The sequence below is a fragment of the Heterocephalus glaber genome, unplaced genomic scaffold (assembly GCF_053883595.1).
Source record: "Heterocephalus glaber isolate CG9 unplaced genomic scaffold, H.glaber_assembly_v1.0 deba00001428, whole genome shotgun sequence".
In the NCBI taxonomy this organism is placed as follows: domain Eukaryota; kingdom Metazoa; phylum Chordata; class Mammalia; order Rodentia; family Bathyergidae; genus Heterocephalus; species Heterocephalus glaber.
Genome location: NW_028258293.1, coordinates 2,118,009 through 2,137,153, shown reverse-complemented (window position 1 = coordinate 2,137,153; position 19,145 = coordinate 2,118,009). Strand labels below are relative to the sequence as shown.

Genomic DNA, 19,145 nt, shown 5'->3' with positions numbered 1-19,145 from the left:
GTAATAATCCGAAAATACTAACATGCCCAATATTTTATCATAAAAGAAAAAATACTTTGTTTTCTTATGACTATGCCATCTTATTTCTATTTCTAAGAATTAGAATTTCTATCTTTTATGTCTATTACTATTATCTAACCTATAAATAAGGCATTATCAATAATTACCAAAAAGCCTTAACATTCATTTTAAATTTTATTTAAATAATAATTAGCTGGCCTTACTTTTCCCTTCCCAAAGTTCTTAACGATGCCCAGGACTAGCACATTGTTGCCCCCTCCCTTTACTTCATTCTGAAAAGTGAGATTGGGCAAATGTCTATAGACACATTTATTACTGCATCATGTCCCATCATTTCACGAATGGAGAAATCTCTAAATTCTACAAATTGTAAGGGGAAAAATAAGCTGCAGACGTCCATGATCATCCAGTTTTAAATAAATTGCTCTGTGGAGGCAAAAATCGAAACATCAGTGACATTTTTACTTACGCCCAGCCTGTCATCTAAGAGCACAGCATCTGTGAGAGCAGCTATTACTCCAGCTCTGCCGCCAAGACCGGAGCAGAGTGAGCCCAAGTGAGTGCAGGAGGTTATCCAGTCTCGCTTCCATCCCAGGGAGGCTGCGTCTTAACAATCCAAGAGGCGCTGGGTCTTTCCTCTCTACTTTTCAAAATTTCCAAGGAAGATGCTACAACAAGCCTCAGCAATTTCCTCTTATATATCATGTCCCTTGGTCTAACCCAAATATGCAAGTCAGTAACAAATAAAACCCAGGTGCCCAGCTCCTAAATGCTCTTAACTGATATGATGTTAACCACCATAAAAATAAGTGGATGATGAAATAGATATTTTGGTTAAAATTTTCAGTATGTAGTTGAGTGTTCATCCATTTCAAGCAATATTCAATTTGAAATAGTTTGGTCTAAAGAAGTCAGGTACACATATATTCAGTTCCTAATAACCTCTTCCCATTCATAAGAAAAATAACTTCTAGTAGAAGTTATTGCACATTTATTCATTCTAAAGATAATAGAAATATTTACTGGAAACTCCTTGGTTGCCAGGCCTGCTTCTGCATGTATAATATCATGCTGATTTCCCAAAGAGAGAGTGGGAAGTCGGCATTACTGCTATCCCATTTTAGATGAAGAAGTTGCTTAATTTCCCAGCACAACCATGACTTTTTATTTTGTTTTGTTTTGTTGGTACCGGGGATCGAACTTGGTACCCTGCGGGCGCCGGAACCACTGAGCTAAATCCCTGGTCCTCAGTGACTTTTTACTAAGTGAATGGTCAGTTATGTTAACCAAATAAACATCATCATGCTGCTAAAATAACTCGTGTTGTTGGTGCAATAAGCACACCTCTAAACAGATGGATGTTTACTTACATGTAATGCCTTCTTAATGATTTAAGTTTATTAGTTGATATTGCCATTTAGAAGGGGGGAAAGCACATTTTGAAAGCCCTAAAAAGTTTGAAATCTGATTCATATTCTGATGTTGGGCACAAATCACCTTCCTCGTGGCTTCCTTCCCCTCTTGGCCCTCATGCCCGTCCTGCCCCGCGCAGCTCCTAAAGAGCAGAACGCGGACCCAGTCTTCCCAGGGGCCTCCTCACCCCAAGGAAACCGCAGGCTTGTGCCCCACCTCTGAGACCGCAGGAACCGTCGGCCCCTCATTGTCCAAGTTACTTTCTTCATCAACAACAGATGGTCTAGAAAACAGGTTGTTTTTTAAAATCAAGTCACTATTTGGCTTCAAAATTAAAAGTGGACACACCGTCCTCCCTCCCCAGTTACCTGTGTCTGTGCCCTGGCCAGCCTCCACCTCGATGCTGGTTTCCAAAACACCACCACCAGCTTCCCACTAACCGTGACATAAGCTGTAGCAAGCTGTCTGCTCTGATAGCCTGCATAAATCATCATTTCTGAAGGGAACAGATGTTCAGGGTATGAAAGAGTAATACCACAATTTAGTCCTAATTAAAATTCACCTTAGCACGCCGCTATCACTGATCAGGTGCTCCCAGGTGAAAGGGTCCAGGAAAGAATCAACGTCCTCCATCACTGTGCAGCAGCATGGGGCCGCGCTTCTGTGTTCTCTGGGCTTGGGAAAACCCTAAACACGATTCCCTCCCCAGTGCAACTTCTTATCCATGATGCCTTAAAGATGATGACCTCCGGATAGCAACTGTCTGCTATTATTCCTCCCCCGTAACAAGAATGAAGGGCCTTCTGGAGCATCTTTGGTGAGAGATTCAAACTATTTCCTTGAAAACAAAAAACAGTTTTTCATTAACAGTTTACTTTGACATACACATTTTCAAAGATGTGTATAGGGACTGAAGTTTCAAAACTCTCACTAACATTAATAGGAATATGACTATTACTAGGTAGGGTGCTGAAAATACATGGGCAGGAGCAGGAGAATGGTGTGTTGCCTACAAAGTTACCGTCAGCGTTCCTTTCTTTTCAAGAGATTTTATTGCATGAATAAATAATTTGCACCCGAGCATCTTTACTTGTGTATCCAATTTACTTTAGATCATATTAATTGCACATTAGTAACAAAGCACATAGATGTCTCCCTCATTTGCTCTTGTCCTAATGAGAGAAACACAATCTTATTTACACATAACTGGAAACAGCTACATTTATTTGTTTGCACAGATTTCCAAATAACCCTTCTGTGTTAGCGCTTATTGAAAGAACCAGGATCCCTTTGACTTAGAAATGGTATTTTAGATAAAATCTGCTACTATTGATAGGAAATATAACAGTAGATATTAATAACCTCCACTTTATCTCTTTCTCTCTCTCTCTCCCAGACTTCTACACACATACAAATGCATATATGGTGAGCAGAAATGTGAGCAAAACTTAGAGTGAATTAGAGCTAGATTATAAGATTATAAATGTGATTCTCCTTCAAAAAGAAAAATATTTTGCATAAATTAGTTGCTGTATTTTTCATTTTATAATATGAAATTGATAAGAATTAGAATTAGGAAAAATGAGCTACAGTTAATGGGTTCTTATATATCCAAAAGAATTGACAATGGCCATCCAGTTAAATTCATGTACAGGTGTGTTCACTGCAGCACTATTCCTGGCAACCAAAGGTGAAAACTGCATGCCTATCGGTGGATGAATAGCTAAACAAATTGCAGTATTTACATGATAGAACATTACTCAGCTATGAAAAGGAATGAAACACTGATGCCTACTACAATGTAGATGAACATAAAGACATTATGCAAAAAAGTAACACACTCTGATTCTATGTTTATGAAATGTTGTGAAGAGGTAAACTCATATAAGCAGAACAGAGAGGGAGGGGTGTCTGGGATTGAGACAAGACAGCAGTGGTAGAAACTATGGGGAAGGAATTTATTTGGGAAAGATGGAAACGCTTTGGAACTAGACAGGTGTGGTTGCACAACATTGTAAATGCACTAAATGCTATTGAATTGTCTGCTTTAAGATGATTAATTTTGTTATTGTGACTTTCACCTCAATAAATAATGAAAGAAGAGAATAAGGAAGAAAAGGAGGTCTAAAACCAACTCTCTTAAAATTAAAAATAATAATAAACTATGTCTTACTGGAGGAAAGAAACCAAAGTTAATGAATTCTTGCAGTTTAATGGGAGTCCACCACCATCTGAGTGCTCCAAATTCTACAAGGAGTAGAAAAAGTGTAAGCTCTGAATCTCAGCACTGTTACTTAGTGGGCTTGGTTGAGTTCTGCATCGCCCAATCTCAGATTCCTCATGGGTGAACTCTCAGTGGGCATCACCCCACTGTTTTCTGAAGATTCAACCTTCTGAAGGAAAGATCCCAATGCATTAAAGTCACTCCATATACATTAGCTTCTTCCTCACCTCCTTGAAATCCATTGCTCCCAGGCTATGAAGTCAGTCAACTGTGACATCAGCTAGTGCCCAGACAGGAAAAGAGAGCCCACCAGAGGGGACATCAGGGAACTAGATGTGTCCATGGAAGGAGAGGCTGGGAAACCGGCACCAGACCCTAGCCATGCCAGAGACCAGCACTAGCCAGAGCCCACCATTGCCAGGGCAAGAATGGAAGACTGCACCAGACATGGAGAACCCAACCCACAGAGGGCTTCTGGTCATCACTCAGACCAGGAACTGGGGTGAGGGAGCATTATGGCTCATGTCCAGACATCCGCCCCAAAGCCTCACATGCTCATAGGTGGGCCTTTTTGGAGCTGGCTGGATCTAGGGCATGTGATACTGGAATTAAGGATTTGTGGTACTAAATTAGTTCACTGATTGGTTTAGCATAGAGCTACCCTGGGTGTGGGTAGCACCAATCAATAGGCTTGTAGGGCCAGGGATTTAGCTCAGTGGTGCTGCTGCCTGCCTCACAAGCACAAGATCCCGAGTTTGATCCCCAGTACCAAAAAAAAAGGCTTGTAGCCTTTTAAAGGGAGAGAGGGAAGGCAGGCTGCTGCCGCTGCCTCCTGCCTACCCTGCCATGAACTGTTTCTCCTCTGCCATGCTACCCTGCCTTGGAGCCAGCAGACTGTGGACTGAAACCTCCACAGACTGTGAGCTAAACCTTTCCTCCCTTGGGTTGGAACTTGGGGGTGTTGGGTATTTTGTCTCTGTAGCCAGACAAGACAAGGAGTCAGGCCAAGAAGAGGACATTCAAGAAGGTGCACTCCAGGCCCTCCCACAACCCTCGGAGCAAGTGCCTCAAGACAGTTGTCACTGTGTCGCCCTAGTCCTGGCCTTGGCTGTGACCTTCGCTCCTCTCTGTAGAACTTGCCAAGTTCCACCAATGATAATGCTTGCTGCCACCCAGCCCCTGTTCTGCGAGACTGATGCAGTTACCTCAGTCCTGCTGACCACTTCATGACAGGTGATATTGTTCTGCCCACTTCCATAACAGCCCAGGACCTCAGGCTGCTCCGTGGTGGAGTGGGCAGGAAGTCAGCTCTGGACACCCTGTGCTTCCAGCCGCCACCCTGCCCTCCGCCATGAATTTTCTGCCTGATCTCACAGGCATCGTGTTCTGCACTCGTCCAGGTTCCATTCCACTTTTTTCAGTTATCCCAGGAGATCTTGAGCTCTCCACACCTATTCATTTCTCCCCAAGTGACTCCACTCCTCCGCACTCACTGGGCATCCCCTGGTTGAGGCCCCAGTGACTGTTGTGGAGGAGACACTGCTGCTGATGCAGCCCAGAGCCTCCCAGGGGCTGGCAACTGAGGCCTCTCTGACAAGCAGACACTGGGTAGTGAAGCTGGATGAGGAGACACTCCTCCTGAAAAGCTCAGGGAAAGTGAAAACCAAATGCAGCCTGGGCGCATGGGGGCACACGCCTGTGATCCCGCGCTCTGGAAGGCTGAGGCAGGAAGGTCCCAAGTTCGAGCCCAGCCTGGGTGAGTTAGCAGCTTAGCCAGACCCTGCCTCCAAACAAACAAAAACACACAGAGGCTCCGAGGCAAGAATCAGCTTGGCGTGGTTGAGAAAGAAAAAACTAAGGTTGAGACAGGGAGTTTATGGACCTGTGGCCAAAGAGGCAGAAGGGGCCCAGATTGTGCAGGTTGTGGTGAAGGCTCTGGCTCTATTCTGGGCGTGATGGAGGCCATCAGAAGGCAAGAGTACGGCTGAGTAGGGTCCATACTGTCCACTTACTCCCGTGCCCCAGACGTCAGCCACTGCAAGTCCTGCTGCCACGCCACACAGCTGCCCAGTGTCCCCAACGGGAAACCTGCAAGGCGATCCTCCCTGGTAGCCAGGAGACAGCCTCTGCCAAGGAAAGGCCTTGAGAAAGTGCACTTTCTGTCTCAAGGAGGGGCGGCTCTGCCTGGTCCTGCATCCTTCAGCCCAGGGAAGACTGGCTGGACACGGGGCCTGGCCCCTCTGCGTCCCCTTGGCAAGTCTTGGGGATGAAACCTCATCACAGTCCCCACCCCGAATTAAGATGAGAAGTCGTGAAAGTCAAGACCCAGCCCCAAGAGCTTCCTCTTTCGGCAGTGATAAAATGAATGTTCTAGGGAAATTCAGCAGTGGTTGGAGTATGGAATAGCAGGTGTGACGAAGGACGCCAGACAGGTAGGAAGCCCTTCCCAGTGGTCCCTGGCGGCCGAGAGGGAGGGAGGAGCGGTCCGGGGAGAGTGACAGGAAGGTGCTCTGAAGGGTCGCTGTGGATCTGAGCGCCACTGGCTCCTCCTGGAAGGCCTTGGAGAATCTGCCGTGTGGCCATCAGCGCTTGCACTTTTCTTAGTTGGAAGGTTTTTTCTTTACTGCATCGATTTCATTGCTTATGATTGGATTTTTCAGAATTTTTATGTCTTCATGGTTCAGCTTTGGTAATTCATATGGGTCTAGAGTCTGTCCATTTCGTCAAGACTCTCCGATTTATTGGAGTGAAAGCGTAAAGAAATTAAAGGGCAAAATAAAAGACAGGTGATAGGAAACAAGGGGGTGCGGACGGAGAGATAGAGGGAGGGGGTGGAAACAGAATTCAGATGTGCAGTGCACACGCACCAGCTCCCCGCGAGCAGTGTGGTCAGTGTGCACTGCCAACATGGGCGAATACAAGGAAAAGTTAAGATCGAGGGTTTACTGTCAGGAACACACAGTTGAGTCAGGACTCCCTCCATCTTGTCTCAGGTTAGGTTCCCTCGGAGTGAAAGGGAAAAAGGGATAAAGCAAAATGTGAAATGTCACTTGTAACATAAATTACATGTAGTGATTTTAGAGTTCATTCTACTTTCCCGATCTCAGTTGATATTGACAAACACAGGAGAACTACTGGAATTTTGCAGCATGTTAAAGAACTAAAATGTTTGGACCAACCCATGAAGGACTCTAAGGCAAGCATCCTAACGCCAACGCCCGTGCACTGGTCATTACCAGGGAGCCCCGTGGCATCCTAGCCAGTGCGGGGCTCCGCAGCCACACGCCCTTCGGCTGACCTTGGCTTTGCCTCTCTCCGGCTCTGAAACCTCGGAAAAACCCGCCTCCCACGTTATCTGCGTTAGTTTTGGGAATGGGAATAATCGTAGCAGTGCCCTTACCTGTCATAGGAACGAGTCTGTCTCTACGAGAGAGGCTCCCCTGAGCGTAAATACGCAGGCCTGCCCTTCGCTGCGCTATTACTACCCTCGCGATTTTCACTGAGGATGCAACATTCGGAAAACACTGTGGCGAGTGCTTTACGTTCACTAACCCCTCTGTCCTCACGACCTTAAGGAGTAGATAACGCCATTTGAATTTTAGCAAGGAGACTTAGAGAAGTCAGACTTTGAGGAAATTGCAATTTAGGGAGATGACTGTTAGACCTGAGGCATCCGTAGATTAAATGGGGCGAAATCCGACCCAGAGCAGACGGCTCCAGACCCCACACCTTCAACTAGGGCACGGTGCACTTCCTCAAGGGCCTAAAAAAGGGTCTCGAGGAACAAGAGAACACCCCCAGACCCACCAGCTTTCCCTGCATCTGGCTTCCTGCTCCCCACGTCTCGCGTGTATCCACCCGCCCCACCTAAAAAGTGCTGCCCTTACCAGGTGCCAATATCATGCTCAAAATGCCTTTAGGCACAGTGCACGCTCTCTTTATGCACCCCCCCCACCCCCGTGCCGCGGCTGATCAGAATCGCTCGCGCAGCTGGGCGCGGCTTCCCACTCCGGCACTGTCAGTCCTGTGCCCTCCTACGAGGCTAGCACGCCGCCGGATGGTTACCAGCTCTTCCCACCAGATGCCTGCCGGCGCCCGCCCAGTTGGAGCAAACAGGAGCGGCCCCAGAGCCGACGCGGCCCCAGAGTGGTGCCCGCCACTGGCACCCAGCAGGTGCCTTCCTGAGCCCAGCCGTGCTGCCTCCCGTCGCTCATCGGGCTCCCCAGCCAGGTGTCCCCTGGCCACGGCCTCTCCGTCTTTGTACCCGCCCGTTAGGCCCGGGCACCTCCAGGACTCAGAACGCGCCCACCTGTGGGCCTCCAGGAGCTGGCACATCGTGAGGGAGCACACGAGGCCCAGGGCTTGGACGGTGCAGGTGGCCGCCCGTTTTCAGAGTGAGCATTTGTTTCGCGCTGCACAGCTCGTACCCGACGCGGTGTGTGGACACAGCCGTGCTCAGCGAATGTGTCAGATCACAGCACGGCCGCTACTCACTGGGCACTTAGCAGGTTAGACGCCAGGCCACATTCCACTCAATAGGTATTAATTTGACTGCTGTTTTCTCTGCATTTGGGGAAACAGTTTCATTTTTATACTCAAGACTAATTAGCTATTTCATTATTGTGCCCTTTGTTGAGTTTACTAGGAAATGAGAATGTGTATCACAGGACAACTCGGGAAGAGGCAGCAAAAAAGCACAAGTTTGGTGCCTACTACACAGCGGCTTCGGAACTGTCAAGCTTTGGGATTGAAAGAAACTTTAAAAATTACTGGCTTCACTTAGGCCATTTCATTCACTCATCGTGCATTGAGCAAAGGCGCTGGGCATCCCCACGGCTCCTGTCTGCGTGGACACCGCGTGGAGAAAACCCCGACAGAGGTCGCCGTCTGCAGGGAGACAGGGGAACCAGCCGGCCAGGCGCTGGCAGAGGAGAGAGCTGGGCTCGGGGCCGGGCGACAGGGACACCGCAGCGCCCGGGTCTGCAGAGGGCGCGGGCAGGCTGAGAACGGGACGCAGGGCCCTGGCGGACACGGAGTGGGCGAAGGCCGAGGAGGCAGCAACAGGAAGGGGCCGCGGTGAGGGCACCAGGAGGCCTCAGGAGGGCCGCGCATGCCACGGAACCCAGAACAACGGCCGCCAAGGCCTGCCAGGCTCCGCTCCGGTGGAGGGGCGCAATCTGAGGCTGGCGTGGGTGGGCAGCAACACAAGAGCAAGGGGCTGCAGGGCCCGGGGAGGGGCGCCAGGCTGAGCAGCGAGACAAGAACCTCTGTGGCACCCAAATGCACGGTGACCCTCCAGGAAACAGCCTCTCTTCCTGCCTTCCTGAACTTCCTCATCTCCAGAAAGCCAAAACTTGCAGTTCCCAGAACCCAGGCAGCCTAGCACCTGCCCAGGAATTGGGAACCAGTGGCCTCCCTCTCCCACTCCCCCTCCACCTCCTGCCCCAGGCCAGGGTTAGAAAAGGCTGAGTCCGTACCCTCTGGGCCGGGCCTCCGCCCACACCCTGGCTGCCAAGGAAGGGCTTTCTCATCCTGTCTTCCCATCCTGTTCCCCACATTTCTTACCCATGCCTGGTGGCTCCCAGAACAATTGCAACCAGAACTCCCCCAGTCTTTGTCTCCTCAGGCACTGGGAAAGTTAAGATTCCAGTGTGGGCAGAGGGGCCCTCCTGAGGCTTTAGGGCTTTGTGTCACCTTGGAAAACGCTGCCCAAGGGCCATAGCCCGGGTTCCCAGGGACTGCCCAGTGCAGCCCTGCTCATGGACTTGTTTTCCCAAAGCACCCAAAGAATGCTCTGCCCCCATCATGGGCTGGATTTTATTTCATAGAATCTACATCCTAGTTTAATTTCATTTTTATTGTCAAATCAGGAAAAAGATAGAGCACTTCCTAGACTGCTCCAGTGTTAAAAGCTCCATCTATAACATAACTGCATTTCCTCAGTTTACTTTTTTTAAAAAGCCAATGCATGTCATAAAATTAAATAATTCTAGGTGCTCCCAACATTATAATTTTCCATTTGACCTGTATCAGCTCCCCCCAAACTTCCTGTCTTATTCTACCACTAGAATGAAAGCATCAAACTCAACTTCAGATCCAGCTTATTAGAAATCTTATTTTAAAAAATTCATTCTCCTATAGTTGGGCAGTAAACCTGAAAGCACATTAAAGCTCTGCCTGTCAGGTAGGTACAGATAATGACATTAAACGTGAACAAGCACAGCATTTCATGGGTTCAAGATGAGTTTATAAAATATAAAGGCTCTGACAGTAAGAAGAGATACTGCTCTATTCAATTATATCATCCACCCAAAACACAATTGCCCCTGTGTTTGGTAAACAGATTAATCCAGGTCACATTCCTGCCTTCAATTGAGTCTCTAGTCCCTCCCTTCTCTCTAAATACTTGTGCTCTTTGTTTCCGCATGTTCTTTAAGTGTCATCCTTTATTGCTGTAGGCATGATGGCTATATTTAACTAATAATGACAGTGCTTGTCATTAGATTTTAACTCAGCAACACTAGTCTGACATATCATCTGAAGTATGTCTTCAATTTAAATTTGATTAAAATTACAAACATCCCATCTATTGTGCCAATCAAAATGTTGTCACCCTTTCCCTGAACTTTTCAATGAACTTTCTCTAAGTCAGTGATGGCAGCTGACAGGTAAGTCTCACCCTGGGTCATGAACATATTTCAAAATACAACTCTTGGAAGAGAGCAGGGGAAGGCAGGCTCTTCTTGGAGGGTTGTTTAGAAGAGGCCTTGGTTTCCACCTATGCTTCAGATAGGGTTTAGAGCGCCTGATGCAGACTCCCACAACACGAGGTATTACAGCTGCTCCACAAGGATTTTACTTTGCTGGCCTGGATTTTGAGATCTCAGGGCTGGCAAATCACTAGCAGTGAATTCTGGTATTTGTGACAACCTGTAGGAAAAGCCTGTGGAAACACATCAGGAAAGACAGAGCACAAGAGGGAAAATCAGGGAAGAGTAGATGGACAGACAGTGTTTTTGAAATGAACCCTGTGCCAGATTTGTACGCCCACTGTCTTCTTTCCACCTGAGCATGACTCTCAGGTTGACTTTATCATGCTCAATTTATGGATAAGGAAACTCTGGCTTAGCGAGATTAAGTGATTCGCCCCAGTCCCACTGTACTTTGTTTTCCTGGCAGTGATAAAGCACGTAGGAGCTACATTTTTGCTGTTGTCTTTTTCCTGAACCCAGCCAGCCCCGCTATCCTAGGACGATAGAAGCAGATGGAGAGTTCTGAGTAATAGTTTTGGAATCTTTGTTATGTTTACGGAATGCTATTCTGCTTTCTATTCAGACTGGGGATTTATAGGCCTTTTATTTTTAACTAATTTGTCTTTATTAGAAAAATAAGACAAAACTTAATAATCATGTACTATTGCCTCTATTCTACAGATAAGGGCATTATAAAGTGCAAACCAATTCACCCGAGGTCACAGGGCAGGGATGAGACTCCCTCCCTCGAGATCTGACTTTCAAGTCTAGCTTTCTTCCCACTAAATAATGATGCTTGTCTCGCCTTTATCCTAGCAGATGAGAGAGTGTCAAAAGTGAGCAGTGTGAAAGGTAAACCACTCTGAAAGAGGAACTATCGAATTGAATTTGATATTCTGAAGAAACAGCTTCTCTGGTAGAGTAACACGCACAGTGGGCAGACCGCTGTCTAAAAGATTTGATTAAAGCTTACAGCAAACACCTGTTTCATCCTTTACATTCCCACCTCCTTCTTTCCCGTGATATTATTTGTTCTTGTTAGACCATTTTTACGAACTTTGATTCATGAACTTCATTCTTTCCACGATTCTGTTTGCAAACCAAATCAAATTTCCCCATAAGGTCTACATGGAACCTAACATTGAATTTGATCGGTTCTCATCTAACTTGGCTTGCAAGTAATTCTGCATAGTTCTGAGTACACGCAGCTAAGTAAGAGATAAACTAGACCAGTGGTGGCGAACCTATGGCAGGCGTGCCACACCAGCTGTTTATATCATTGAAAGCTCTAAAAGATTCGCCACCACTGAACTAGACTAACAATCTTTCTAGTGCAGGTATGTTTCAAACAAAACAACAATGAAAGAGAATTTGGGGAAAGCAACCCTAATCCCCGTAGCTGCCTCAGTTAAGCAGACCTGCCTCCGAGGTGGTGTCAGGATGCCTGGTGTTTGCTGTAGCAGGAGAAAGGGACCACTGGTGTGGGCGGCACCATAGCATTATCCTGAAGTCCAGCAACAGATGAAGCAAGGTGCGATGTGGTATGAGTCGTGGGTCTTTTTGCAACTTGTGCATTTAACACAACTCTGAAAAACCAACAACTCAGTAGATATATAATGGAACAGGATATAATGCATGAATCCAGGTTCATTAAACTAATGCATTTTTTGAAAAACAAAATATGACAGAACATTTCATTATTGACGCAGATAGGGGGAAAAGTGTTATGCTGCTATTTAGAATGTGCCTTGTGTGTCGTGAAATTGAAATATTTCTAAATCATCAATAATTAAAATGATGAGAATCCATCATTTCACTGACATTTACTTCTACATGAAAAGATGGCCTATTTTAAAAGTGCTCACACATATTCTTGTCAATCACAAGCTGTCACAGCAAATTATTTCATTTTGTAGATCACATGGCAGTTAGCAGAAAATCTCTAGGTTTAAATTTAGATCTTAGGTGTAATATCAAGAATTCCTTTCATGGATTTTTTTCCCTGTGACTACATCTTCACAATACAGATTATAAAAGATGGAAAATCTTATTCATAATACTCCATTTCACTTCTGGATTTCAAAACTCAGGACTGAAATGAATCACTGTAAATGATAACCAAAAGCCAAACAGTAGTGAAAGATATACAGGAAAGAGTGGAAATATTACCCCCCCCCATTTTAATGACTGTCAGAGCTCCCTGCAGCAGAACTGAGACCTAAGCAGTTAAGTCCAAACAGTTTTGCTCCTTCATCTTTTTAAAGATAATTAAGCAACCACAGGGCACAAACTGCTCCTTCTGCTACATCTGCACTGCACACAGCTCCTAGCAGTTACATAGGAGTTGAACTCTCATAAACCATGTGGGACTAAGCCAAGATTTTCACTGTCACTATTAAGTAAAAGTTTCAGAAACTGTGAATAAAACCATATAGCCATAAATCCAAAAGCTTTTAAAATGTCTTTTCTAATAATTCATTAACTACATCTTCACAACTCCAGAATCATTAATAAATGTCAGAATCTCAAAATCCCACAATTATAAGACTTAATAAGACATATTTATCAACAGACTTCATATAAAATACTTCTACTTTTCTGATCTTTTCCATCCCTTGCTAATCCTTCTTGTTGATCACCAAACTTCAAAATGTAAGAATTATTCTGATATTGCATTTCAACAGGGAGTGCTGTGTGTCAGGCTTGACCTTGGGCTGACCTCTAAATGAAAGCTTTGTGTTTTGAGGTATGTGATGAATAGCTCTCTGGCTTTCTGTTAAACGTAGTGCCGCTGGTTGTCCACAATGATGTTCAAAAGGGGAAGTAAATTAGTTTTAAAAATCAGAGATGATATGCAGGCTTTTTTCTAACTTAGTGAATCTAGGGTTACTTTCCAATAACAAACCATTTCACTGTCTACACTGATTTTCTAAAGTGTAAAGAAACCAATGAAGTATGAAAATATAATTGCCAAAATATACACTGACTTAGATGGCCTTCCTATAGCAGAAATAATTTTCCTTTGGAAGACCCATTTGATTTACATTGTTAAATAGTACTCAATTTGAGAATTTATAACTTACCTATCCAGATCAAGCTCCTTAAAGGTCAGGACTTCTGTTCTTTTGCCAGGGCTAGATGCACAATATATAGTCAATAAAAATATTTGTTGATTTAATGTTTTGAATTAAAATTAGATGAAAGAATAATGGCTACAAATTCAGAATATGAGCCCAACTTTTACCTGCCCTTGATCCAGCCTGTTACCAGGTCACGGCAGGCACTGAGAACTTGCTGCATAAATAAAAATCAGTAAATTAAATAAGGATTAAGTGCCGACTCCAATGCCTTTCAGCTAACTACGTATTAAAATATTTATGCTCATTTAGAATGATGTTTCAGCAAGACCAAATCTTGTCAATTGTTTTTCTCCTATTTATCTTTGGCAATTTTCTAATTTCTGATGATGTCACCTCACTCTGAATTTATCTGCTCTTTTCAAAGTCATTCATGTGGGTTTCACTTTCAAAATACACTTGTGAAAACAGGTTGGCAAATTATTGATAAAGCTATGAAACACATGCTGGAAAGGGAATCTTTAATCTGCTTTAGGTGACTTGAAAAAATATATATGAATATGTGGGTGATATATAGACATATCACTCCCAGTGAATTAAATATTTCCTTTCAGAGGGTGTGAGTATGTGTGTGTTCATGTTTATATCCTTAACATTCTGAAAGAAATCAAATATCAGGGTTTGGGCTTATTCCTGAGCTTAACTTAGATAAGTGGCTTTCCCCCTTCCTCTTCCCCTGAGTCTTCAATGGACATGTGATCCACTAGTCTGTGTCCAAGCTCACCTACAATTTCTTTTCTCAAAAGACAACACACATCTGCCACCTGCTCCACTCCGTGTCCCAGCAACAACTGTCGAGCAGCATAAAGATTGATTATCAGTCAAAAACCATTGCACAACACCAGATTTTGGTGGGTTAAGCTTGCTGATCCAGCAAGAGATGGTGTGAAATTTTCAGGAGTGTGTGCCAACATTTTGGTGCTAAAAGAACAGCAGCGCATGTCACAGTGAAACGCAGCCAAGGATGTGTAAACAAAGCAGAGAAGTTCCTTTTTGTTCTGGACTTGGCTTTAAAAGGGATGAAAGAGAAGACAAGAAGCAGGAGGAAATTAGTATGTACATTTAAAAACCATCCACCAAGCTTAGTCATGTGTGTGACAGTATCACTTCAGGTACACACATCCAGATTTTTCTTCCCATCTTAGCTACAAATAATCTTTGTATATCTTTTCTGTTCACATAAAAGGCAAGTATTTCTTATTAATAAAATAATCAAGGATCTTAGTGAAGCAATCATTACGTAAATATCTAACATTTTAAAAAAATCATAGAAATGGTTTTGCCCACTAAGATTTGTATTTTTATATAATCAAATGATTCAACGAATTTCAAAATTAAAAGCTGCTATCTTTTCAAGTTAAAGCAAAATCTGGAAAATAGATGTATCTACACTGTCACAAGGGGAATTTTTAATGAGTATTACAGCAACAAGTCTCTTGACAAGGACCAAATTATCTTGAACTTTTTACTGAACTCAAGAAATTACTTATTTTCTGATGATCGAGTATTATCAAAGAGATAGGAATCCTGGTATCATTTTATACAATAACATTATAATACAAGAGGGGTTTTCATCACCTCATCTATAATGAGCTCCAGAATTACTTTCCTTCTACTTATGCAATTACTGCCTAGACTTGCCTTTGATTCACCAGCCTCCTAGGAGCTGCAGAAAACATACTTCTAATAAGGTATAAAAAGCCTAGGGGAGGACAGCACTGAGGCACATGACTTTTCATAACAAGTTCTTATTCCTTATGTTACTTAAATCCGATTATCATATATAGCACTTGATAACTACCTCTGGGTACAACATGCTTGGAAGAATATTTTTAGATATTCACATTTTTATTTCTCTTTTAGAATGTATGCTTTCCCACTGAAGAGAGCAAAAAAATGTGGGGTTTTGGGGGGGGGGGGTTTGTACCGGGGATCGAACGTGGGTCCTTGCGTTTGCACAGCAGGCAGTGAAACCACTGAGCTAAATCCCCGGCCCCAAAAAATGTTTTAATCTTAGAAAATCCTTATATTTCTGAAATAAGAAAAACCATGGGCTTTTCAAAAAACCTAACCCGAAAAATCTGAGATTATATATGTATATTTAAGAGAAAAATTAAGCTGCAGTATTTACATAATGAAAAATGCTATTAGGAGGATCACACGTATACAAGAGTTATATGTTCATTACTGGCCACATTTTCATAATTACATTAATGCCATCTGAAAAAAAAGTCCAAGACTATGAATGAATAAATGATACTTGAAACTTTGAACTATTTTCTGAGAGAGTAAATCTAATGAATTATGTCTGTTGAGTGTCACAGAAACTAAATTGTAAATTCAATAATCTCTGATTTAATTTATTATATTTTCACCATTTAACCTCCTGCGGGCTCCCTCATGTCTATTCAAATCTATATTAAATTAAGCACCAATGCTAATGAAGGGCAATGAACATGGCTGTCAGTGGGTTTTTCTTTCATTACGCACATTATCCTCTTACTGAGCTGTAAATGCGTAAACATTAGTTTTGTTAAACCATGCAAAAAAGACAGGACGAAAATCAATTTTTAATTGCACCCCTTAAGCAGTTGACTGTGTGTAGGGATAGGGTCTTTTTTTCTCCTTTTTCCCTTTAATGTTTTGGAAAGGATCTGCAGAGGGCTCTCTGGTGGAAACACGGGGTTGGCTTGGTGGGGCGCATCTTTGGTTCGAGGGCCTCCTTGCCGTCTGCCAGGGACAGCTCCATGCAGCCCTGTTCAGATGCAGCCTGGCTACGTGCTACTCAGCAAGGGCAGAGAGCAGGAGGTAGGATGGAGCGTTCGGGACGGCCAAGGACACGTTTCCACAGCAAGGGGCTCCGGCCACGGAAGGAGCCGCTGGCCAAGGTCAGTAACTCAACCACCATGCTGTAGCTATTTTCTAACAGATGGAAATATGGAAATAAAAGGTAAGTCACATCGTTGAGAGTATGAGATTCTAGCCAGTTTCAGTCATTAAGTGATCTAACAACTCTACAAAATAGAATGACACTGTATGTGCTGAATCTGTAATTAGTAATTATGCTTATAGATTGATTTTAAAGGAAAGGAGCAAAATGTCTGTGAAATCAACGTATATTAAGCAATTTTCAGAATCAGATTTCCAAAAAGAAAATGTTTACACAATAAATATCATCTTTCTCAGCTTTTATGTTATCAAGAAAGCAAAGGAGAAAATACCACATGGGAAACTTTGGAATACTAGTTACTAAGGCGATTGTTGGTGTGGTAACTTTGCCAAAGACTGGTCTAAAACCCATTTTTGTAAGCTGTTACTTTAATCACTTTTGGTTGAAGTTTGTGTCTTTGAGATAATTTTTGCCAATTCTGGGCCAAATCAAATTTTAGAGAGGGGAATTCTAAAACTCTAAAGAAAAAAAGGGGGGAAGAAAATTTGTGCATGTTAATTACTAAAAATTTCAAAATAAAATTTAGCCTAGTTTTTTAAAACAAACATAAACCCTGAAGATTGCCCCTATGTTTATAAGCATTCCCCTACAAAACTTTTTATAGAATGAGATCGTCATTATTTAAAAACCCAGAAACATTTAAAATAGGCTGCTTGGCAGATCTGCTCATATGAAACATCTATTCTGCGATAAATCATTTTATCAGCTTATCTATAAAACCCTGTAACATTTATTTTAATATCAGATAGCTGAAAAATTAGAGAAATAAATGGATATCTGCTTTGTTCAGAGAGCAAAAAACTAAAATGGTCTTAATATGAAATAGTAAATGATTTCCCACAAGTCTTCATGCCGATGAAAGTTCTTTGATTTTTAAAAAGTATTTGAAATTCAAATAGATTATATATAATTATAACTAAAAATCTGACTCTAAAATTACTTGTACTGTCTCCATTTAAATTATTTAGGGAGGAAGCAGGAGTTAAAATTTCTAAATTTTCTACTTTAGTCAAAACCAGTTTCATTCTTTTTTTTTTGTCTTAGCTAAAGATTAAGGTGAATTGACTAACAAATGTTGGATTTCAAAACTCCCTAACCAGGTTAATTTGTACTGCCACAGAAAAAAAGCAACATTTTAAAGTAAAAATTGCAGGTAAATTACACTGATAACATATCCACATATTCACACACCTAAAAAGTAGTTGGAGTATCAGTTTCTTATTTTGATTTCTGTTTTTACTAACATAGTTTTCTGTCCATAACCTTTTAGGTCAACATTTTATGAGAACAATCTCACTATGAAAACATACATAAAATGGTTTTAGAGTAAGTTCATTTCAGTTCGATTTTTTTGAAAATACTGGTTAAATATCACAAATACTCATGTCTATTTTCAAATCAATATCCTGTGAGCAAAGATATTTCCCAGAACTATCCTAGTTCTGCTTCAGCTATCTTTTCAGAGTTCTGGTCACCCAGGTTGAAGTACATCTCATGTTTTCCACGATGTAATTAGCAACATTCTACTCTGGTGCTTTCAAAGGAAAAAAACAGAACAAAAAACCAAAACAGAAGCACAACCCAGAAGCTGTGTTGTCATTTAATGCCTGAAACAGCCAACAGAATCACCATAAACTGTGCTCCAGGGACAGTGCTTCTGCAGTCAGTTACAAAGCAGAGCGCGGCTTTGATTCCGCAATTAACCACTGGAGCACTGACAAGTCTGCCTCTTTAGATGCTCATGGGAAACAAGAATTGTCTTTCCTGTTTGATTTGCGGCTCTCTGGGTCTGATATTTCCTTGTCTGTGATCTGATGCTGTTTGATGTATAGAACAATCTTCTTCGAGTCCTGACCCTTCTCATCCTGCTGCTGGATGCGAAAGTCTGCTGGGGGCAAACTGAGGCTGTGGATAATCGTCAGTAGTTGTAATAACTGCTGTTGTCTGGGATGACATAAACACCCTGAAAGAAATGGCGTTGCAAGACACAGTGAACAGAGCCATAATCACTTGCCCACAACTGCCTCACAACAACTGGCTGTGGACACGTGGTAGACCAAACGCCACACAGCCAGTGGGTTGTGTAAGCCTTACACTGACCCTGGGGGGGGGGGTTAGTACTTGTGCCTCACTTTACAAACTTAAGACAGTGAGGCTCAGAGAGGTTAACAAATGTACCTGATGTCAGCTGGCCAGTGGCAAAGTGGCAGGGGGCCCAGGCCTGCCTAAAATGAAATCTGTGTTTATAACCACTGAGCCTCACCACTTAATTCAACTAGAGAGAGCTTGTGCAATGCTTGAAACAATATGAGTAAAAACTTTAGTTTTTAGGTTCACTGTACACCATGCTAGCACTCTCAGGATTAGGGAATACAGAAATTGAGAGAGATGCAGCCCTAGAAACTTGCAAAAGGACCAAGAAATGGAGACTGGGAGGAGTAGGGAGGGGGAGAATTGAGACGCACGATGTTCTCGAACCAGCTCCCCAGGAAGAAAGTGCAAACGTGGACTAATAACATCAAAATTATAAAAGTAAATTCAATAATGGAGCAAACAACAAAAGAGAAGCTTCCAAAGGATTCCCAGTACAGAAAATGTTTTTTCAAAAACTGCTCCAAGCCATGGGTGTGTATTAGCTCTAGATGCCC

The 19,145-nt window shown here is 43.1% G+C and overlaps 1 long non-coding RNA gene across 2 annotated transcripts in view; it reads right to left on the bottom strand.

The window, feature by feature from the left end:
• Positions 1 to 19,145, bottom strand: part of LOC110350581 (uncharacterized) — a 221,092-nt gene that overhangs the window by 181,948 nt on the left and 19,999 nt on the right. For both annotated transcript variants that reach the window (XR_015451398.1, XR_015451399.1), the window contains exon 1: positions 1,997 to 19,145. This exon is cut by the window's right edge and continues 19,999 nt beyond it. This is a non-coding gene — a long non-coding RNA (uncharacterized LOC110350581). The remainder of the gene's footprint in view (positions 1 to 1,996) is intronic.